Source organism: Pleurodeles waltl, chromosome 2_2 (genome assembly GCF_031143425.1).
Source record: "Pleurodeles waltl isolate 20211129_DDA chromosome 2_2, aPleWal1.hap1.20221129, whole genome shotgun sequence".
NCBI lineage: Eukaryota > Metazoa > Chordata > Amphibia > Caudata > Salamandridae > Pleurodeles > Pleurodeles waltl.
This window is the reverse complement of record NC_090439.1, coordinates 1,158,271,631-1,158,289,486: the sequence shown is the minus strand read 5'-3', so window position 1 is coordinate 1,158,289,486 and position 17,856 is coordinate 1,158,271,631. Positions and strand designations below refer to the sequence as shown.

General features: G+C 47.4%; 1 protein-coding gene across 1 annotated transcript in view; it reads right to left on the bottom strand.

Annotated features, from left to right (window-relative positions):
• Nucleotides 1-17,856, bottom strand: part of LOC138274952 (E3 ubiquitin-protein ligase TRIM39-like) — a 104,816-nt gene that overhangs the window by 16,684 nt on the left and 70,276 nt on the right. The gene's annotated exons all lie outside the window — the stretch shown is intronic.

Genomic DNA, 17,856 nt, shown 5'->3' with positions numbered 1-17,856 from the left:
GAAGGAGCATACTGTACTGTAAAACACACTGCACTATACCACACCTACCTGGAAGGAGCACATTCTACTGTGCAATACACTGCACCACAGCACCTACCTGTAAACAGCACACTGTACAATACACTAAATTACAGAAGGAGCACACTGTACAATACACTGCACTACACAGCACCTACATGGTGGGAGCACACTGTGCTGTACAATACACTGTACTACACAGTACCTACATGGAAGGAGCACACTGCAGTGCAGAATAACTGTACAGTACCCTGCACAAGCAGCACCTATCTCGAAGGAGCACAATGTACAATACAGTGCACTATAAAAGGAGCACACTGTACCACACACTGCAGTACACAGCACCTTCGTAGAAGGAGAAGGCTGTACAATACACTATGGTATAGAAGATGCACACTGTACAATACACTGCACTACACAACAGCTACCTGGAAGGAGCACACTCTAAAATATACTGCACTATACCACACCTGCCTGGAAGGAGCACACTGTACTGTACAATCCACTACCCTATACTGCACATACCTGGAAGCAACACACTGTGCAATGCACTACACTATAGAAGGAACACACTGTACTGTACAATAAACTACACTACACAGCAGTGACCTGGAAGGAGCACACTGTACACTACACTGCACTATACCACACTGTTAGAAATGGGGTCTTTGGTTGGCAGGCAGGTTACCCTGTCCAAGCAAGGACCCTCACTCTAGTCAGGGTAAGTCACACACAAACCAAATTATCCTGTGTCCACCCTCTCTCCTCCCTTCTTTCCTCTGCGGTCAGGCAATGGCTAGAGACACTGCTCCCTGGTTTAGCAGGGGGCACAATCACAGTGGTTACATCCTCTACTAATGGCAAAAAAACCTCTGAGGGGCCATCCTCTGGACCCTCCTCTTCAACATTCTCATCAGAATGGGCTTATGCCCAGACCCTCAGCGCTGTTTGGAATTCCTCCTTTCTGGAGGCACCCTGGGTGGGTACTCCCATGTACTTGCAGAATCCCTTCAGCTGTTTATCAGTATATGTCTCCAGCATGGCTAGGTCAAAATCTTCATCTCCTGCTTGAGACCCAGCCAGACACATGTTGAGTGAGGATTTAGTTAAACATGTCAAGTAGAAAACGAAATTGCAGAGAAAGATAAAAAATCAAGTTGACCTTCAACTGTGGGTAGGAAGTGAACACTTAGCTATTGCATGTCACTGCACAAATACAAGTCCTATCCTCACCACTGATCACCAATGTTAGAAATGGGGTCTTTGGTTGGCTGTCAGGTTACCCCCTGTCCAAGCAAGGGCCCTAACTCTAGTCAGGGTAATTCACATACAATCTAAATTATCCTGTACCCACCCTCTGGTAGCTTGGCACTGAGCAGTCAGGCTTAACTTAGAAGGCAATGTGTAAAGTATTTGTGCAATAAATCATGCAATAACACAGTAGAACACCACATAAATTTACCACACACTGTTTAGAAAAATATATAATATATATCTGATAAGATGCAGGTCAAAATGATTAAGATGCAATAAGTATATGTTGAAATATCACTGTAAAAATAATATAAAGTGTCTTTAATCTCTTAAAAAGCAACAAGTGTCTCCTGCAAGCGCAAAGTACCTGGTTTGCATATAAATTCTCCGCAACAGACCGCAGATGAGGAGATGCCGGGAAAATGGGGAGGTGTGTGTGGATTTCTCTGGCCACACACAGACGATGCGTCGTTTATTTTCCACGTAGGGAAGATTTTGCGTCGATTTCCGACACACAGACTTGGATCCTCTTCGGGTTGCGGGGTTTTCGGACGCCCCGGGGACGATACGTTGAATTCCGGTGCTTGCAGGACGAAGTCACAGGGCCTGGGTGATCCGGTGGGCGATGCGTGGAATTTTTTCCATGGCACGGCAGGCGCTGCGTCGACTCCTCTCAGAAAGTCGGACTGTGTCGTTCCGGTTCGGCGTGCAGTGATTTTCTCACCGCAATGCAGGCTGTGCGTTGTTTCTTGCAGGCTGTGCGTCGATTTTCACCGCACAAGGAGTTCTTTTGCAGGAATGAAGTCTTTTTGGTCCTGAGACTTCAGTGAACAGGAGGCAAGCTCTAGCCAAGCCCTTGGAGAACACCTCTCAGAAGAGCCAGAGGACAGCCAGGCAGCAGGGCAACAGCAAGGCAGCAGTCCTTCTCAGAAAAGCAGTCCAGGTGAGTCCTTTGGGCAGCCAGGCAGTTCTTCTTGGCAGGTTTCAGGTTCTGGTTTAGGGTTTCTTCTCCAGTGGTATCTTGTCCAGAAGTGTCTTGATGAAGTAGAGTGTATACCTCAGAAGTGTCTAAGTTGGTAGGGTCAGAGACCCTGCTTAAATACCCAAATGTGCCTTTGAAGTGGGGGAGACTTCAAATAGTGGCTTAGAAGTGCACAAGGTCCCCTTTCAATTCCATCCTGCCTGCTAGGGTCCCAGTAGGGGGTGTGGCAGTCCTTTGTGTAAGGGCAGGCTACTGTCCTTTGACATGTAAGTGCCAGGCCCTCCACCCTCCCAGCCCAGGAAGACCCATTCAATATGCAGATGTGTGCAAGTGTGATTGAGCATCCTGTGTTTGGGGTTTGTCTCAGTGAATGCACAAGGGACCTGTCAACTAGACCTAGCCAGAAGTGGATTGTAAGGCACAGAAGGATTTAAGTGCAAAGAAATGCTACTTTCTAAAAGTGGCATTTCTAAAATAGTAATATTAAATCCAGCTTCACCAGTCAGCAGGATTTTGTATTACCATGCTGGCCATACTAAATATGACCTTGGTACTCCTTTCAGATCAGAAACGACCACAGTATATAAGGGTAACCCTAATGCTATCCTATGAAAGGAGCAGGCCTCACAGCAGTGTAAAACTAATTTAGGAGTTTTACACTACCAGGACATTTAGAACGCGCATGTTCATGTCCTGCCTTTTACCTACATAGCACCCTGCCCCATGGGCTACTTAGGGGCTACCATAGGGGTGACTTATATGTAGAAAAAGGGGAGTTTAAGGCTTGGCAATTACCTTTAAATGCCTAGTTGAACGGGCAGTGAGACTGCACACACAGGCCCTGCATTGGCAGGCCTGGGACATGGTTAGGGGGCTACTTATGTGGGTGGCACAACCATTGCTGCAGCTCACTAGTAACATTTAATTAACAGGTCTTGGGCACATGTAGTGCACTTGACTAGGAACGTACAGGTAAATTAAATAAGCCAATTTGGTATGAGCCAATGTCACCATGTTTTAAGGAGAGAGCAAATGCACTTCAGCACTGATTAGCAGTGGTAAAGTGCGCAGAGGCCTAAAACCAGCAGAAATGAGGTCAAAAAAAGAGAAGGAGGAAGGCAAAACATTTGGGGGTGACCCTGCAGAAAGGCTATTTCCAACACACACTTACCTGGAAGAAGCAGACTGTACTACACAATACACTACACTACACAGCACCTATGTGGAAGGTGGACTGTACTATACAATGCACTGTACTATACCACACCTACCAGAAAGGAGCACACTGTACAATACAATACACTGCACTAGCAGTATCTATCTGTAAGAAGCATATTGTATTGTACAATACACTGCCCTACAAAGCACCTTCCTGGAAGGAGCACATTGTACTGTACAATACACTGCAACATACCACACCTACCAGAAAGGAGCACACTTTACAATAAAATATACTGCACTAGCAGCATCTATCTGTAAGAAGCATATTTTATTGTACAATACACTGCCCTACATAGCACCTACTGGAAGGAGCACATTGTACCGTACAATACACTGCACTAGCAACACCTACGTGGAAGAAGCATATTGTGCAGTACAATGCACTGCACTATACCACACCTACCTGGAAAGAGCACACTGTACAATGCACTACACAGCACCTATATGGAAGGAACACACTGTCCTGTACAATTCACTGCACTATACCACACCTACCTGGAAGGAGCACTCTCTACTGTTCAATATACTGCACTACACAGCACCTACCTGGAAGGAGCACACTGTATAATACACTGCATAATACACTGCGCTATAAAAGGAGCACACTGCACACTACACTGCACTACACAAGACCAACCTGGAAGGAGCACACTGTACTATACAATGTACTTCACTACACAACCCCTACCTGGAAGGAGCACACCGCACTGTATAATACACTGCACAATACCTATTTGGAAGGACCACACTGTATAAAACACTGTACTAGCAGCACCTACCTGGAAGGAGCACGCTGTACTCTACAATACACTGCAATGTACCACACCTACCAGGAAGAAGCACACTGAACTGTACAATACACTGCACTATACCACACCTACCTGGAAGGAGCACACTCTATTATATAATACACAGCACTACACCTAACATGACGGAGCACACTGAACAATACACTACACAGCACCTACTTGGAAGGAGCACACTGTACTGTACAATACACTGCACTACACCACACTTACCTGGAAGGAGCACACTGTACAATCCACTGCACTATAGAAGGAGCACACTGTACAGAACACTGCACTACACAGCAACAACCTGGAAGCAGCACACTGCACTGTACAATATACTGCACTACACAGCACCGACTTGAGAGGACCGCACTGTACTGTACAATATATGGCTGTAGGAAGCTGGCTCTGTATATACTATCTCAAAGTGAGAGATCGTGTGCAGAGTCCAAGGGTTCCCCTTAGAGGTTGATAGTGGCAAAAAAAGATAATATTAATGCTCTATTTGTGGTAGTGTGGTCGAGCAGTAGGCTTATCAGAGGGTAGTGTTAAGAATTTTTTGTACGCACACAGGCAATAAATGAGAACACACACTCAAAGACTTAACTCCAGGCCAATAGGTTTTTATATAGAAAAATATTATTTTCTTAATTTATTTTAGAACTACAAGATTCAGAATTCAAGTAACTATATAAATTGTAAGGTACTTGGCATAGGTAAGATAGAACTTTGAATCAAAACAGTAATGTACACAGTTTAGCAGAAAATGGCAATAAGCTTTTTTTAAAGTGGACACTGCAAAGTTCAACAGTTCCTGGGGGAGGTAAGTATAAGTTAGTTTAGCAGGTAAGTAAAACACTTACAAGTTCAGTCTCCAGGGCATAGGCAGTCCACCGTTGGGAGTTCAAGTCAACCCCAAACACCCAGCACCAGCAACACAGGGCTGGTCAGGTGCAGAGGTCAAAGAGGGGTCCAAATAACATAGGCACCTATGGAGACTAGGGGTGCTCCGGTTCCAGTCTGCTAACAGGTAAGTACCTGCGTCCTCAGGGAGCAGACCGGGGTGGTTTGTAGAGCACTGCGGGAGGTCCGAAACAGGCACAAAAAATACACCCTCAGCTGCAAAGGGGCGGCCAGGTGCAGTGTGCAAAGTAGGTGTTGGGTTTTGCGTTGGAATCAATGGAGGGACCCGGAGGTCCCTCTGGAGATGCAGGCAGGGCACAGGGGGGCTTCTCGGGCCAGCCACCGACTGGGCAAAGATGAGGGCCACCTGCTGGTCACTCCTGCACTGGTAGTTGGTTCCTTTCGGGTCTGGAGGCTACGGGTGCAGTGTTTCGTCTAGGCGTCGGGTTCTTTGTTGCCTGGCAGTCGCGGTCAGGGGGAGCCTCTGGATTCTCTCTGCAGGCTTCACCGTGGGGGTGCAGGATGGTCGTCTCAGGGAGGCCACGTCGTGGGAGTCGCCTGGGGGTCCTCACTGCAGTGTTAGTTTCTCTGGACACGAGCCAGTGTCGTCGGTGCAGAGTGTTGGGGACTCACACTTCAGGAGTGAGGCTGGAGTCCCTTTAAAGATGGCTTCTTCTTTGTTGTTTAGGCAGAGCCCCTGTCCACTGGGGTTCCTTGGTCCTTTGGGTTGCAGGGCAGTCCTCTGAGTCAGCAGAGGTCATTGGTCCCGCTGGATAAGTCGCTGTTGCAGGTTCTTTGAATCTGGAGACAGGCCGGTAGGGCTGGGACCAAATCGGTTGTTGTCTCCGTCTTCTCTGCAGGGTTTTCAGGTCAGCAATCCTTCTTGTTGTTGAGGTCAACAGGAATCTGTTTTCCTGGGTTCAGGGTCGCCCCTAAATATTAAATTTAGGGGTATGTTTAGGGGTGGAGGGCAGTAGCAAATGGCTGCTGCCCCTGAGGGTGGCTACACCCTCCTTGTGCCTCCTCCCTTTGGGGATGGAGACACATCCCTAATCCTACTGGGGGAAATCCTCCAAAGCAAGATGGAGGATTTTCTAAGGAAGGGGTCACCTCAGCTCAGGACACCTTAGGGGCTGTCCTGGCTGGAGGATGACTCCTCCTTGTTTTTCTTATTATCTCCTCTGGACTTGCAGTCAAAAGTTGGGGCTGTGTCCGGGGCGTGGGTATCTCCACTAGTTGGAGTGCCCTGGGGTGTTGTAACACCAGGCTTGAGCCTTTGAGACTCAGTGCCAGGTGTTACAGTTCCTGCAGGGGGAGGTGTGAAGCACCTCCACCCAGGACAGGTTTTGTTCCTGGCCACAGAGTGCACAAAGGCACTCACCCCATGTGGCCAAAAACTAGTCCGGAAGTGGCAGGCTGGCAGAGACCGGTCAGCCTAGCACTAGCAGTTGCGCTTGCATGCAGGGGGCATCTCTAAGATGCCCTCTGAGTGCATTTCTCAATACATCTCTTACTGGCATCAGTGTGGATTTATTGTGCTGATATGTTTGATACCAAACTTCCCAGTATTCAGTGTAGCCAATATGGAACTGTGGAGTTCGTGTTCGTCAAACTCCCAGACCATATACTCTTTATGGCTACCCTGCACTTACAATTGGCTTAGACACTGTAGGGGCATAGTGCTCATGCAGCTATGCACTCACCTGTGGTATAATTGCACCCTGCCTTAGCGCTATAAGGCCTAGGGGTGACTTACCTATGCCACAGGCAGTGAGTTGTGGGCATGGCACCCTGAGGGGAGTGCCATGTCGACTTAGTCTTTTTCTCCCCACCAGCACACACAAGATGTGAGGCAGTGGGCATGTGCTGAGTGAGGGGTCCCCAGGGTGGCATAATACATCCTGCAGCCCTTAGAGATCTTCCCTGCACAAGGCCCTTGGTGCCAGGGGTACCATTTACAAGGGACTTATCTGTGTGCCAGGGCTGTGCCAATTGTGGAGACAAAGGTACAGTTTTAGGGAAAGAACACTGGTGCCGGGGCCTGGTTACCACGGTCCCAACACACTTTCAATCATAATGAGCATCAACAAAAGGCAAAATGTTAGGGGATAACCATGCGAACAGTAGCATTTTCCTACAATGGCACTAGCAGCACCTATCTGGAAGGAGAACACTGCACAATACACTGCACCATAGAAGGAGCAAATGGTATGATATACTGCACCTACCTAGAGGGAGCACTCTATACTGTAAAATACACTGCACTGTAGAAGGAGAACACTGTGCAATACAATGCACTACACAGCACTTAGCTGGAAGGAGCACACCATACTGTACAATACACTACACTATAGAAGGAACACACAGTATAATACAGTGCACTATACAGCACCTACCTGGAAAGAGCACACTGTACTGTACAATACACTGCACTACACAGGACCTACCTGGAAGGAGCACACTGTACTATACACTGCACTATACCACACCTAACTGAAAGGAGCACACTGTACAATACACTTCACTACACAGCACCTACCTGGAAGGGGAACACTGCACTGTACAATACACTGCACTACTAGCACCTATCTGGAAGGAAAGCACTGTACTATAAAATACTTTGCAGTAGCAGCATTTACCTCTACAGAGCACACTGTACAACACACTGCAATAACAGCCCCTACCTGGAAGAAGCACACTGTAATATACAATACACTGCACTACACAGCACCTAGGAGGAGGGAGTACATTGTACTGAACAATGCACTGCACCACACCTCACCTACCTGGAAGGAGCTCACTGTACAATGCACTGCACTATACCGCACACTGTACTATAAAATACAGAGCACTACACTGCACCTACCTGGAAGGGGCATAGTGTACTGTACAATAGACTGCAGTACACAGCACCTACCTGGAAGAAACACACTGTACTGTACAATAGACTGCAATATACCACACCTACCTGGAAGGAGCGCACTGTGCTGTACAATAGACTGCACTATACTGCACCTACCTGGAAGGAATACACTGTACTGTACAATACACTGCACTAGCAGCAGCTACCTGGAAAAAACACACTGTGATATACAATACACTGCACTACACAGCACCTACCTGTAAGGAGCACACTGTACAATACACTGAACTGCAAAGCACCTACCTGTAAGGAGCACACTGAATGGTACAATGCACTGCACTATTCTGCACCTACCTTGAAGGAGCACACTTAACTGTACATAAACCGCACAATACCACACCTACCTGAAAGGAACACACAGCACTGTACAATACACTGCACTACACAGTGCCTACCTGGAAGGAGCACACTATACCATACACTGCACTATACCACACCTAGCTGGAAGAAGCACACTACCACACAATACACTGCACTACACCTCACGTACCTAGAAAGAGGTCACTGTACTATACAATACACTGCATTATACTGCACCTACCTGGAAGGAGCACACTGTACTATACAATACATAGCCCTGCGGAGCACCTACCTGGAAGGAGCAGATTGTACTGCACAATAAACTGCACTAGCAACACCTACCTGGAAAGACCACACTGTGCAATACACTGCACTAGCAGCACCTATCTGGAAGAAGAATATTAACTGTACAATACATTGCACTATACCACACCTACCTGGTAGGAGCACACTACATACATTACATGGCACAGGACGTACATGGAAGAAGCACATTGTCCCGAACAACACACTGCACTATACCGCATCTACCTGGAAGGAGCAGACTCTACTCTTCAATATACTGCACTACACAGCTCCTACCTTAATGGAGCACACTGTACAATATAGTCCACTACACAGCACCTATCTTGGAAGGAGCACACTGTACTGTACACTGTACTGCACTACACAGCACCTTCCTGGAAGGAACACATAGTACAATAAACTGCACCAACCGGGAAAGAGCACACTGTAAAATACACTGCACTACACAGCACCTACCAGGAAGGAGCACCTTGTACTGTACAATATACTGCACTACACCGCACCTACCTGGAAGGAACACACTGTACAATACACTGCACTACACAGCACCTACCTAGTATTGTACAATATACTGTACTACACAGCATCTACCTGGAAGGAGCATATTGTACAATGCCCTGCAGACTGTAGTATACCGCACCTATCTGGAAGGAACACACTGTACAATGCACTGCACTATACCGAACCAGCTCGAAGGAGTGCACTGTACAATACACTGCACTAGACAGCACCTATCTGGAAGGAGCACACTGCACAATACACTGCACCTACCTGGAAGGAGCACACTGTACTGCAGCCCCACTAAGCACCATGCACCAGGGGTTAGACTAACGTATTTTAATGTGGTGGTCTTCATCAGCGCCTTAACATGCTGTTATAAGCATAAGATTGGTCAAGAGAAAAGAAAAACAATATAACAGGGAAACTACCAAAAATTGGTTCTACTCTATGTCTTGTAAATAGTGTATTATAAATTATGTTGTAATAAGTATTGGGATAAATTAATTTGTTATCTATATATATTACGATCTATGTAATGGTATGCTCCTGCCTACCTTAGAATGTTGGCATTGGGCTGGCTGGGAGTCTGCCATAGAATGTTGGAGGCTGGTGTGGCATTGTTCTGTGAGGAGTCTTAAATAAACTGGTCATCCCACTTGCTCTGTGTAGCCTTCGCAGATTCATTTATAACAGGAAAATTATTGGCGACGAGGGTGGGATACATTTAGAAGAGGCTGTGCAGGGGCAGCTGGACTCCTCACCCCTGGGCTGGCGTGTACTTTTTCCGTCTGCGTTGGCCTGTCGACTTATCTGCGGTGCTGTGCGGTGTGCTCTGGTGAAGACAAGAATCATTCCTCTGGCCTTTGCAGTTGGCACAGCGTGCTGACCATATGTGCCTTTCCTTCTCCAATCCGTTGTCGGTGTGGCACGAAGGGTCATCCAGTTCCACCTGACTCCTGGCGGCGCGGCACGGTGTGTGTACCTGCGCTCCGTGTCCCAGGGAGTATAGCTGCAGGAAGGCGGCACAGTGGAGATCGTGGGGGTTTCCTGGACTGCAGCTTCTTTAACCGCCTTTGCTCCTGTGCGGCGGCGAAGGCAGCGGTGACGTGTGAGGGATAAGCAGTCCCTGGCAGAGTTTTCCGGGACGGCAGCTCCTTCGACAGCCTGCTTCTGTGTGGGCTACAGCAGCCATGACGCCGTAAGCAGGAGGCGGTCCCTGAGCGGAGTTGGAGGTGAACGTGCCCCCAGGGATTTTAGGCTGCCCTCGTTCCTGTTAGGATGACGGCAGGGGTGACGCTGTGTGGAGGAGGTGCCCTCTGGGCGGTTTGAAGTTGGCAACACGCCCCCAGGAATTTCAGGCAGCAAAGAAGCGTGTTTTTTATGTCGGTGGTCAGTTGAAGACCACATTAGTATATACGAGTGTTGGACAAGTCTTCATCTTACGCAGATTGAAAAATTGACTTATACCGGCTGTATTCATGGCTGTGAAGAGTATTTAAACAAATATTGGAGTGATACATTTTTGTGAGGGCACTAATGTATTTTGTTTTATTGAAATTGGAATTCAGTGTAAGTACTGCTGTATGACTAAGTTACTCAACAATTTTTGGTGGAAGAGTGCTGCAAGGTAATATATTTGTGCATTTGTCCATATAGTACAAATACTATTTTTTTTAAAATTGGTGAACGCAAGGATTGTTCATTATAATTCAGGTTATCATGGCTGCGGCCAGCATGTCACAACCTCCTCCATTCCTGAATGAAGTTGGGGAACCCAGCTTGCTCTGGAAGGACTGGAGGAGATTGTTTGAGACATATTTGATTGCAATTGGTGGGGAGAAATTCTCTCCACTAAGGAAGCAACACATCTTATTGCACAATTTGGGCATACATGGAAGGAAGGTCTATGATAGTTTAACAGAGATGGAAGAAGAGGACGAAGAGGAGGAAGTGGAAGAGTTAGACGTATATGAAATGACTCTTAAAAAGTTAGAGGGTCACTTTGGAGTAAGAGTGAATGTGGTCCTTGAGAGGCACAAATTCTTTAGTAGGGTACAGGGTAGAGATGAGAAGGTGTCCAGTTACATAGCTAGCCTCAAAGGTCTTGCCGCGACATGTGATTTTTGGGGTCTAGAGGACTCTCTAATCAGAGATCAATTAGTGAGGTGCACCAACAACAGTAAAGTGCAGGAGAAATTGTTAATTTTAAGTCCATCATTAAACGAAGCTATTGCGATAGCCAAAGGCATTGAACACACGGCAGAGTGTATCAGATTAATGAAGAGTGCCACAATAACTGATGAAGTAATAGTGGGCAGAACTGTTCCTAATCAAGAGTGCAAGGAACATAGGCCCTCATTACGACCCTGGCGGTATAGAACCGCCAGGGCCGCGGCACGCGGGAGCACCGCCGACAGGCTGGCGGTGCCCCGCAGGGCATTCTGACCGCGGCGGTAACGCCGCGGTCAGAACAGGAAAACTGGCGGTCTCCCGCCAGTTTCCCGTGGCCCGTTTGAATCTTCCAAGGCGGCGCAGCTTGCTGCGCCGAGGGGATTCTGACAAGCCATACCGCCATCCTGTTCCTGGCGGTTCGGCCGCCAGGAACAGGATGGCGGTATGGCTTGTCGTGGGGCCCCTGGGGGCCCCTGCAGTGCCCATGCCAATGGCATGGGCACTGCAGGGGCCCCCGTAAGAGGGCCCTACTTTGTATTTCACTGTCAGCATTGCAGACAGTGAAATACGCGACGGGTGCCACTGCACCCGTCGCACCTTCCCACTCCGCCGGCTCGATTCCGAGCCGGCGTCCTCGTGGGAAGGTTGTTTCCCGCTGGGCTGGCGGGCGGCCTTAAGGCGGCCGCCCGCCCAGCGGGAAACTCAGAATGCCGGCCGCGGTCTTCAGACCGCGGTGCGGTATTCCTGCAGCGCAACTTTGGCGGGCGGCCTCCGCCGCCCGTCAAAGTTGTAATGAGGGCCATAATGAGGAGGAGGAAATTAAAACCCAAGAAATCTCAATAAAGAAGATTGCTGTAGGAAACACCAAAAGTAGATGCTACAGATGTGGGAATGTTAGGCATTTGGCTAACAGCCCCGAATGCCCTGCTCGCAATTGTATGTGTAGGAAATGTGGAGCCAAAGGGCACTATGCGAGGGTATGTAGGGGAGAGAAGAATGAACATAATGGCAGGAAAGGAGTGCACAAAGTGGAGGATTTCCAAGAACCCCACAGCAAATGTGTACTGCAGGTTAAAGGAAGCGTGGAGAGTACGTGTAAAAATACCATGTATCCAACTTGTGATATAACTTTAAATGGTGAACAAGTAAGAGTATATGCAGATTCATGTTCCCCTTTTACCTTCATAAATTACAGTATTTATGAGAGCAATTTCAAAGGTAAAGGATATAGTTTACAGTCTGCAGACATATCCCCTGGGGGGTACAATAGTGATCACATACCATTGAATGGGATGATGATCATACATATAACTTTTAAAGGCAGATCGACCACCGGAAAAGTTTACTTCACCAACAAGGGTTCTAATCTGTTGGGATGGGAACATCAACGCGAGTTAAGCATACGCCTGGACCCTAACAGGGAAGAACCAGTGTTATTGGTAGGGAGTCCAGAGAGTGAGTATGCTATATGCAAAGTGTTCCCTTGCCTCTTCGAAGATAAGTTGGGCCGTTCAGTCAATTATCAGCATAAGATAATAGTGAAGGATGGTGCAGTTCCCGTTTCGCACAATGCCAGGCCTGTACCGCTTTTAATGCAGGAACCCCTTAAACAAGAGTTACATAGCTTAGAACAGTTGGGGGTCATTGAGCCGATTGAAAGTGCTCTTTGGTTAGCACCTATTGTTGTTACCAGGAAGTCTGGAGGAAGGGGCATACGTGTCTGCGTGGATTTGAGGGATCTTAATGCTAACATTTGGGTGGAAAGGTTTCCATTACCCAGAATCAACGAAATGTTAAGTACCTTGGGTCCTGCTAAATTTTTCAGTGTCATAGACCTATCTTCAGCGTACCATCAAGTGGAGCTACACCCCTCCTCACGCTCTCTCACTTCATTCATTACATCTTTTGGTGCTTTCCGGTACCGCCGGATGCCGTTTGGTCTAGCATCTGTGGCAGGCGTGTTCCAACGGATTATGCAAAACATTCTGAAGGGGGTGGAACATAGTCTGTGCTTCCAAGACGATGTCTTGATTTACGGGAACAGCAGAGCTGAGCATGATGACACCTTAAGACAAGTGTTCAATGTCTTGAGCAAAGCAGGAATGACAATCAAGAAGGAGAAATGTCAAATTGGTATGGCTTTGGTAGAGTTCCTGGGGCATAAGATCACCCGGGAGGGTATACAACCTAATCATGACCTGGTTAAGGCTGTGGGAGAAGCAGTGGCCCCTACTAGTAAACCAGAACTCAGATCCTTCTTGGGATTGGCCGAATACATGGCAAAATTCGTACATAATTTGGCATGGTCACAGCCCCTATAAGGGCACTCTTAAAGAAGGACGCTCCATTTTTATGGAGTAGTGATTGCCAACAAGCATTCAATTATATTAAGGAAGGCATCATGCATTCTCCGCATTTGGGGAAATATGACCCGAAATTGAAAACTTTTACGACCACTGATGCAAGTGGCCAAGGTTTAGGGGTAATGTTGTCTCAGCAAGTTGATGGGCAGAAGAAAATTGTGGCCTTTGCTTCGAGAGCGTTGAGTGGAGCAGAGGATAATTATTCAACTGTTGAAAGGGAAACGCTAGCCTGTTATTGGGCCATAACACACTTTAAGTTTTTCCTATGGGGCCTACCATTCACGATTAAGACGGATCATAAACCTTTAGTCAACATTTTTTCAACACTAGGCAGGGAGCGTGCTACTCCACGCATAGCCAAGTGGATGTTAGGTCTAGAAGGTTACAACTTTAATGTTGTGTATGTTCCTGGTAACAAAAACACTATTGCCGACTATCTGTTCAGATCTACAAGACCTAATTTGGTAAGAGAGGGTAGTCAAGAAGAAGAATCACAGGTGTGTGAACCCATATTGTGGATAGATTTAGCCAGGCTTACGAAAGAGGAATGGGTGGAAGAAACGAAAAAGGATCAGACGCTACGATTACTTAAGGAGAGAATTGTCAGAGGGTGGCCTAATAAAATAAAGGATGTGGAGGAAGATCTTAAGGGCTTTTGGAATGTCAGATTTGAGTTACATATCTCCAACAATCTAGTAATGAGGGGTGAAAGAATCATACCCCCTGCAAATTATGGGGCAGATTGGTGGAACTGGCTCATGAGGGACACCTCGGACGCAGTCTCACCAAAAACAAGCTACGGGCTAAATATTGGTTCCCACAGATGGTTAGTGAAGTGGAGAATGTTGTGCATGAATGGTTGGTGTGTAATGAGTGATAAAACCTACCTAACACGTAAAGCCCCACTGTAGCCTGTGAGCATACCAGTGAAGCCTTGGGACAAACTTGGGCTTGACATTTTAGGACCCAGTGAGTATCTGGGAAGCAAGGGGCATTACATCTTTGTGCTTATAGACTATCATTCACATTGGACAATGTTTAATATTGTGAATCAGATATCTACTGTAGATGCTATTAACTTCCTAACAGAGGCATTTATGAAGGAAGGAATTCCCAGCACCATAGTAACTGATAATGGTTTGCAGGTTACTCCCGACAAGATGAGAGAGTTCCTTCAGAAGTGGGGTGTCCAACATTTCAGAACTGCTTTACACAATCCTAAGGCCAAGGGGTTGGTGGAAAGAATGAATAGAATGTTCAAGGAGTGTATTCAAAGAGCTAGAGCCTCAGGGTTGTCATGTGAAACAGCACTAAATCAGATGTTGTGGTCGTACCACACCACTCCTAACACACACACAGGATTATCACCTTTCCAGTCTCTGAAAGGAAGGCAACCAGGTACTAAATTAAACCCAAATTGGTTACTGGGGGGTGAGCATGTGTGTGTGCAAAAGGGAGTGACTGAAGAGTGTTTCAGACGCAAACAAGTAAAATACGTGAACTGGTATAATAACAAATTTGGAACCAAAAATAAGACATGGCAGGTGGGGCAATGGTTCAAGGTCAGGCTCCCGGACCACGCACAAAAACATTGTAGTAAATTTTCAGAACCCATTAAGATTAAAAATGTATATCGTAACATGGTTAAGTTAGAGGATGGAAAAATTTGGAGTATGGACCGGATTGTGCGCCATCAGGGGACTGTTGACAGGCAAGAAGACGATCCAATTACCAAGGACAACGCCAAACATACTGCAAGGGCACAGCGGGGGAGATGGAGTTCCCGAACCAGGAAAGTACCCAAGTGGCACAAGGACTTTGTGTTCGCTTCGTAAGGGGAGGAGATATGTTATAAGCATAAGATTGGTCAAGAGAAAAGAAAAACAATATAACAGGGAAACTATCAACAAATGGTTCTATTCTATGTCTTGTAAATAGTGTATTATAAATTATGTTGTAATAAGTATTGGGATAAATTAATTTGTTATCTATATATATTACAATCTTAGTAATGGTATGCTCCTGCCTACCTTAGAATGTTGGCACTGGGCTGGCTGGGAGTCTGCCATAGAATGTTGGAGGCTGGTGTGGCATTGTTCTGTGAGGAGTCTTGAATAAACTGTTCGTCCCACTTGCTCTGTGTATCCTTCGAAGATTCATTTATAACACATGCTTTATCCCCCATTTGTAGCACCTTGAGCACCTTGCTGCCTGAACCTTCTGAGACTGACCCTGTCATGTGGCGGCCTGCAGAACACCCTGCATGTCATGAGTGCTGCAGAACTCCCTGCATGTCATGAGTGCTGCTGTTTCCTGGTGCCACCCCCAGTCAGGGAGCTCTTTCCTTTGGGGGTGGGGGCCTGTCTCTCTCTGAAGGGGTGTCTTGCGCGTGGAGGGGGCAGATGAGTGCTGCTGTTTCCTGGCACCACCCCCAGTCAATGAGCCCTTTTCTTTGGGTTAGGGGGGTCTCTCCCTTTCTCTCTCTCTCTCTCTCTCTCTCTCTGAGGAGGTCTCTCGCAGGTGTGGGGGGGAGCACATGGGTGCTGCTACTTCCTGGCACCTCCCCCAGTCACTGACCTTGTTCCCTTGTGCCTGGGGGGGGCTCTCTCTCTGAGGCTCTCGAAGTGGGGGTCCCATTTGCACAATGTTTGTTGCCACCCAGAAATAAAAGGTTGTTCTGACTGCCTTCTGATCTCCACAGGTGCCCAGGCAGAGCCCACGGGCACCTGTGGATATCAGAAAGCAGACAGAGGACTGACGTGAGTCCTACAGGAAGAGACATGCTTTTGGCCACACAGCACACCCTCGGACTCTCAGGAAAAGACAGACTAGCGCCCACACGGCACGCCCTCAGACACTCTGCAAGAGGCAGGCTACTACCCACATGGCGCAGTCTCTGACTCTCCGGAAGAAACAGTCCAGCGGCCACCACGATAGGGTGACCAGGATTTTACATTAACGAAGCTCCCAGAGTAGACTTACAGAAGGGGCAGTAGGAACATAAATAAAATGGAATTTTTAAAGCCAGTATTATGGCTGTTAATTAAATTAATTCTTATGGCAGCTGCTCACTATGGCTGTTTTGGAAAACATAAAAAGGCAACTCCCACCAGTCGACCCTCTATAAAAATCGGGACATGAGGTAAATTTCCCAAAATCTGCAGAAAGAGCTGGTGAAAAACTGGGACTGTCCCTGCAAATCCGCCACGCCGGCAGCTCCTCCAGGATGGACAGGGGGCTCCAGCATGGCATAGCGCCATGACTCGGGCACAATTCTGCTTCCTGCACTCAAGGCCATCCAGGGTAAGGCCTGCCATCTGGGGCATGGTCCTGACCAGGCTGTGCCCAGTCAGAGTGGACTATGTGCCTGGCGTGGTTACTGGTCCCATACCACCACTGTGGAATTAAATTAATGACCCACTGCACTGAGGGCTCTCATGAGAGAAGCTTGTTCCAGGCTTTTCATCCTGCAGCAAAGAAAGTCCTCTGCTCTCCAGCAGAGTCAAATGTGGTCCAAGGTGGACAAGAGGAAAGGTTGACTGCACTAAAGAGCTCACTGTGCTCTGCGGTAGGACACCACTGTACTAGATATTACACTGCGCGAGGTCATCTACTATGTTATTTATATATATAAGTATTTGCACAGAGTACAATTCACCCGGCAGGGTATCCTAGCGCTGTGTTCCAGGCTTTGAGAGCGGGGTATGAGAAAGCACGGCTGCTGGTTCTGGGGATGTGGGGGATGTGTGCACATAGGAGTCTGGCCGTAGGTGTCGGGTAGGTATGTGAAAGTTAATGCAATTGTTGGCGGTAGGTAGGTGGGAGTTGTGCACAGCTTTGTATGGGTGTATTAGGAGTATGACGAGTGTTGCTTGTTGATGGGGAGTCACTCAAGGTCTAGGCCACCCTTTGCCTCAGTGATACACGGTACACCATGGTATACAGCTCAAAGCACTAGATGGTCCTCAGCAATATATGGTACACAGTGGTACACAGCTCAAAGCACACTGCCCTAGATGATCTTCAATGATGCATGGTACACCGCGATACACAGCTGAAAGAACACTGCACTAGACAGCACAACCTATTAGATGGCACATCACAAAAGACAACTGTACGTGA